The 6,475-nt window shown below is 41.7% G+C and overlaps 1 non-coding gene across 1 annotated transcript; it reads left to right on the forward strand.

Annotated features, from left to right (window-relative positions):
* Positions 1–4,732: 4,732 nt before the first annotated feature.
* On the forward strand, positions 4,733–4,806 carry TRNAN-AUU (transfer RNA asparagine (anticodon AUU)). Its single transcript has one exon. It is a non-coding gene; the product is annotated as a tRNA-Asn (tRNA).
* The last annotated feature ends 1,669 nt before the right edge of the window (positions 4,807–6,475 follow it).

Consider the following 6,475-nt stretch of genomic DNA (forward strand, 5'->3'; position numbering starts at 1 on the left):
GGGGGAGGGGGTCAGTTGCTGTGGCTCCAACATGGTAACCGCCAATGGACTGCAATGCTTTATCGAAAGGGGGGGCGCCAGTCCCTTACTTTGCCAGGGGCGCTTGGACCCCTAGCTACACCTCTGTTGACCCTAACCGATACCCCTAAACTAACCATAATTCCTGCAGTAAAAAATCCATGTTTCTATGTATATAGGGGGTCATTCCGAGTTGATCGCATGCTGCCGTTGTTCGCTGCGTAGCAATCAGTTGAAAAAAAATGGCTAATCTGTGCATGCGCATGCTCCGTAATGTGCATGCGCATCGTACGGGTACAAAGTCCATTGTGGTTTTGCACTAGTTCTAGCGATTATTCCAATCACAGAACAGGCCACAAGGAGATTGACAGAAAGAGGGCATTTCTGGGTGGCAACTGACCGTTTTCAGGGAGTGCTTGTAAAAATGCAGGCGTGGCAGAAGAAATGCAGACGTGGCTGGGCATTCGCTGGATGGGTGTGTGACATCAAAAGCCGTCCCTCGGTTGTTAGAATCAACGCACACGAAGTGTAACTACAGTGCTGGTCTTATTTTGAAACGATTTTGCAGGCGCTCTGCTGCTCAAGTGTTCGCACTTCTCCAAAGTGAATATACACTCTCCAGTGGGCAGCGACAATGCGTTTGCATGGCTGCTAAAAACTGCTAGCGAGCAATCAACTCAGAATGACCCCCATAGTGTATTGCAAGAAAATATCTGTAAATCCAATGGTACCGTAAGTGCGGTATATACTCGCACTTCTTTGCGGGGTGAGAACATCTCCCCTAAGTGAAGTCAGCCCTATGAATAGAGTTTGTGTGATCCCTGTGCAGCAGTCACAGAAAGGGTTCATCTCTGCAGTTTGTCACTCAAATTACATTGCTGCATTTTTTTCTAGAAGTGGATCTGAGAGCTGTTACCCGCAGACCAGCTACAATAATTATCCTGGGTACTCACTAGACCAGTGGTTCTCAAACTGCACCCTGGGGTGCCTCAGGACACTTGCAGGGGTGCCTTGGATTGGTGGTCCAGGACCAATTCAAAATATTTATAGTTAGTGTTATAGGCAAAACCAGTGCTGTTGGCTGGCAATCATAACATATGTGCACAAGCAGAAGCAAATCCTGTCCCCTACCAAAGGGCCAGTGCTAGGGTGTTTGGCGCCTCCCTGCAAACTATTAATTTGGGCCCTCTCTCCAATACTTAATAAAAGGACAGTGCGCTCCTTAAAAAAAGAAGGTGTGGTATCACAAGGAAGGGGCATGGCCACACAATAGCACCCCAAATCAAAATACGCCACACAGTAGCACTATCTTATTGTCATTACACCGCATGTAATAATAATAATAATAATACCCACAGTCGCAGTGCCCTTTATACACATAACCACCATATCAGTGCAGCTTACACACATAATGCCAACAGTAGCAGTGCCCCTTCTACACATGCCCACGGTGGCAATCCTTTACATGGCAAATATCAACCTGGTTTTGCCATGTAAAGGATTGCCACTTTAAAAACAAACAATCAAACAAAAAAAAAAAAACAACAACAGGAAAAAACACAAAATCTCTCACTTTCTGATTCTCACACCCTATTACATTCCTCTCTATATATTTAAATGTTTCTATTACTGTATGTTCCCTCTTCCCTTCTCCAAACTATACACATCAACATTTTTTAGTATTTCCAGGTAAGTTTTGTGATGTAGGCCATGCACAATTTTAGTTGCCCTAATGTATTTACAGCCTTCTGGAGATATGGCTTCTGGAACTGAACACAGGATTCTAAATGTGGCTGTACCAAGGACCTATACAGTGGCATTACAGGTTGAGTATCCCTTATCCAAAATGCTTGGGACCAGAGGAATTTTGGATATCGGATTTTTCTGTATTTTGGAATAATTGCATACCATAACGAGATATTATGGTGATGGGACCTAAATCTAAACACAGAAGGCATTTATGTTTCATATACACCTTATACACACAGCCTGAAGGTCATTTTAGCCAATATTTTTTATAACTTTGTGCATTAAACAAAGTGTGTGTACATTCACAGAATTCATTTATGTTTCATATACACCTTATACACAGTCTGAAGTTCATTTAATACAATATTTTTAATAACTTTGAGTATTAAACAAAGTTTGTGTACACTGAGCCATCAAAACACAAAGGTTTCACTATCTCAGTCTCACTCAAAAAAGTCCGTATTTCGGAATATTCCGTATTTCGGAATATTTGGATATGGGATACTCAACCTGTATTACTTTTTTCTGCTACTGGTTCTTTAACCTATGCAAACAAGCATCTGACTTGCCTTTCCTATTGCTTTGTTACATTGCTTACCTGAAATAGTAATACTTAGATAGCTTTCCTCTTGCCATTATAATGCCCTTAATATTATAGTTAGCCTTTGCATTTTTGAGACGTGTATGATTTTGCATTTTTTGGCATTAAATGTTGCCATGTTCTTGACCATTCCTCTAGTCCAGGGGCGGAACTGCCAGAGACAACGGAGTCAGTTGCCGCCGGGCTCCAGCCCTAAAGGGGCTTCCTCCATTGCCCCCCGGCTGTTACGTGCCCTTCCTACTAAATAGACAAAGGCGCTACCAGCAGGGTCTCGCAGTTTGTACATTCCATGCCGTAACACCCTTCTTTCCACCTTCACAATGAAGCTATTGGTACTTTGCAAAAAAAAAAATTATTAGCATTGCAACTCAGCATATCAATGCAGTGTGCAGCCACACACTCCATATATCTGCTCAGCCACAAAGCTGATTATTTCTTCACAAAGTACAAGGTGAGCTCCAAATATAATTCTCTAGCTTAGATTATACCTTTCTATGCAAGGGTAAATAGCTCAATTGTTTGACTGCAATGCCACAGGAAATGGTTTGGATCCAAGACAGTGTGACTGAATAATAAAGAAACCTTAAGATGAGTTCATGAATGTTGTATAAGTATTAGTGAGAGAAGGGGTCAGGAGCATGCTAGGCTGCAAAAAATAAGGTAGGCTGCAAGTGAAAGTAATGATCTCCTATATATTTTCCCAGATCTGTCACTCTGTGTGGCTAACTCTGGGGGAAGTCACAGCAATGGGCGGAGACGGCAACTGCAGGACGATACACCAGTGCCAGCAGCAGACCGTAACAAAGTGACAGATCAGGGAGAATATATAGGAGGTAGGGAGGTGGCCATGGTACATGGCTGGCCAAGGGACACTAGCTCATGTACCCCTTTGCCACTGAGGCTGGCCACCAAGGATGGACCTGTCACCAGTGCACATGCAATAACCTCTTCTGCTGCCCTCTTTGCAACTCAGATTGCCCAGTGCTCCCCTTCGCTAACAGTCCACAAAGTTTCCCCATCTCACGATCTGCCTCCTCACCCCCACTTTCATCTCTACAGCACACGCGCATATCATACAAGATCCCATCATGCGTACGTAGGTCTGAAATGCAAGAGGGAGGTTGGGGGGAGATTGGCATGCGCCAGCAACACCACACAGCTCACTGTGACCACAGTGGAGAGGCGCTGCAACAGGACAATACACCAACCTCGGAGCAAGGAACTGCGTCGGTCAGGAGGAGAACTATTTCAATAGCATAAAAAGGTTAATGCGTCCCACCCTATGGACACCAGACTCATCAAGTCACTGTTGCCAGAGTCTCATACAATGACTCTGAACCTCTAAGCACACTATTTGACTGTCCACACCCTGCTGTGCCTATTAACCATCTCCTCCACCACCCTCAACACTGACCCACACATCATTCACCCACAAAGATACAATAAAGGTAGTTTGGATAAATTAGCTAAATGAAATGGATTTAACCAATTTATCTAAATGACCATTTTTGGATGTTTTCCAGTGTTTGTGAACAAATGGTCAATTGTAATTTGCTGCCACATATTAGCATAATTTTGTTTCAACTAGAAAAAAAAATTGGACAGATAATCTAAGTGTGGATCCAGTTTAAAGGTCCGTATTCACGGCCCGATTTTGGGGAGAGATGTGTGCTGAGCGAACTGCTCAGCACACATCTCTCCCCCCGCTCAGCACAGCGTGATGTGTGCTGAACGTACGGGGGGTGGGGGTGGCGCTCATTTCACCCCCTGTGTAGGGCATTCTGTGTGTATCCAGCTTAACAGGTGTGAGCATCATACAACTACTGACTTGCGAGTAACTATACAGCAGCTCCATACCTTGTGACTTGAAGAAACACCAGTTAACCCCGGGAATGCTGCAGTCAAAGCAACAATTCCTCTTCTTCAATTACCATTTTAATAATAGGGTAAAGAAAATGAAGTGGATTTTTGAAAGAAAATAATACTGTCAATATACTATTAAAACAAATTAAAATGGTAAAAGTTATTGTACTTTAAGTAAAAATAAAAGAGACAAAATATCAATCCCAGTTTTGGATTACTTTAATTAACAAAAAAAATGCATATAGCAGAGGATAGTTTCAATCTGCCTACCTCTGGGTTATGGGCCCAGCATGCTTCCATTGCAGTACTCTGCTGCACATGTAAGTGCAAGAGATCCTGAAGCACTCACTCATCATGGGAAAGTACCAATGTGTTTCTTCGTTGGTTGATGGAAGAAACATCTTACAAAAACTCTCCAGATTATTGACTTTTTAAAGTTTTTCTAGGAAACGTTTTAGATGAATGCTTATTAGCCTTTGTCAGTATGGACTTTTGCAAAGTGTCTCTGTGGCGCAATCGGTTAGTGTGTTTGGCTATTAACCAAAAGGTTGGTGGTTCAATCCCACCCAGGGACGTAATTAACCTTGTGATCAGATTTTGGTGATATTTAAGTAGACAAGTCAAAATTTCAAACCTCCTCTTATGGTGTAGGGTACATGGCCTTCTCTGATGTAATCAGAGTTAGATTTGATTCAGTGATTTTATAAAAAACAGCTAGGAAGCACAATTTAGCAGTGGGTTGCAGAGAAAAAAAATATGCTGGCAGAAAAATCCAATCGAGTGATTAAACAGCTCTTCATTTTCTGGCTTTATTTTTATGCTAACAAATTTGTTCTCTGAAAAGTGTCCACAAAGCCAAGTCTCTGATTAACACCTTTGTAAGGATGGTTTTTCACCTATTACTAAATTAAACTTGCTTCATTGGAAAGGCAGCAAGATGCAGCCTCATTTCAATGTCTACTGAAATAATACAAGTTGACACCAGGAAACATTAACGCCACTGCATCCTTGCTGCTTTCTCATGTGGCAGTCTGTTTAATGTGAAAACAAATGTGTGTGTTTTTTTCAACCTGGAAGCCCAACATCGATTAAGATCGATCTTAAATAGACCCCTGGGTTTTAAGGATAACCATGGTTGAGTCCAATGGTTAATTCACATTGACCGAAGTTCTAATTAAGTCACCTGTGCTCAAGCATGATATCCTTAAAATCTGGATTGCAATGACAGCATTTTGGAACTATGCCTAAGGGTTTAATTTTTACATTTATCCACTGACAATAAATCTACCTACAATATCCCTGTAACTGTTATGATTACAGTACTTCACTAAATAATTTAATTTGCTGAACCTTCTGTAAAAAGAAATATTAAGCTGCTGTAATTCCCAGATGCAGCAAATTTGTTAGCTAGTGGGCAAAACCATGTGCACTGCAGGGATGGGGGGGGGGGGCAGATATAACATTTGCAGAGAGATTTAGGTGGGTTATATTGTTTGTGTGCAGGGTAAATACTGGCTGTTTTGTTTTTACACTGCAATTTAGATTTCAGTTTGAACACACCGCACCAAAATCTAACTCTCTCTGCACATATTATACACCCCCCCCCCCCTGCAGTGTACATGGTTTTAGCTAATAAATTTGCTGCTGTGATCAGATCTGAGTTAAGCCCTATGTATTTGGCACTGGCAAAGGGTTAGAGGCCTTGCTGTAGAGCTCACACCTTTCTTATCATGCATTGTAATATTTCCTATGTCCTGATGTTGTGCTCTCTGCTCCATCCAAGTAAACAGCAATGTAGCATGGCTATCAAAGAGCGTGAAGATTGCAGATTTCCTGGGATTAATGCTAAGGAATGCTATTCCAGAGGCTGCTGCTTTAATTCAAGTGTCACTGGGGTTAAATGGTGTTTTTACCTTAAAAACACAGGTAGAGTATATAGTACAGTGGTAAAGTGGGAGCATGTAGTGCTATTGATTACAGATTTGATGGAGCTTAAACATGGATAAGGTCCATGGCTCTAAGAGTTTATCTTGTGTATCCTTTATTCTTAGTCATGGTCAGATAAGATTAGAAAATACCATTTAAGTGGAAATTTCCTGTTAGCTGTTTTTCAGTTTGCTCAACTGTCTGATTTACTGGTCCTAAAAAAGGACCAAAGGAGCTAAATTGCCCTGTGATCTAGCTAAATTGCCCCAGTTAAAAAAAAAAAAAAACTAAGCTGCTGTAATTCCTGGATGTTTCCTT

The sequence above is a fragment of the Pseudophryne corroboree genome, unplaced genomic scaffold, assembly GCF_028390025.1.
Source record: "Pseudophryne corroboree isolate aPseCor3 unplaced genomic scaffold, aPseCor3.hap2 scaffold_1444, whole genome shotgun sequence".
Lineage (NCBI taxonomy): Eukaryota > Metazoa > Chordata > Amphibia > Anura > Myobatrachidae > Pseudophryne > Pseudophryne corroboree.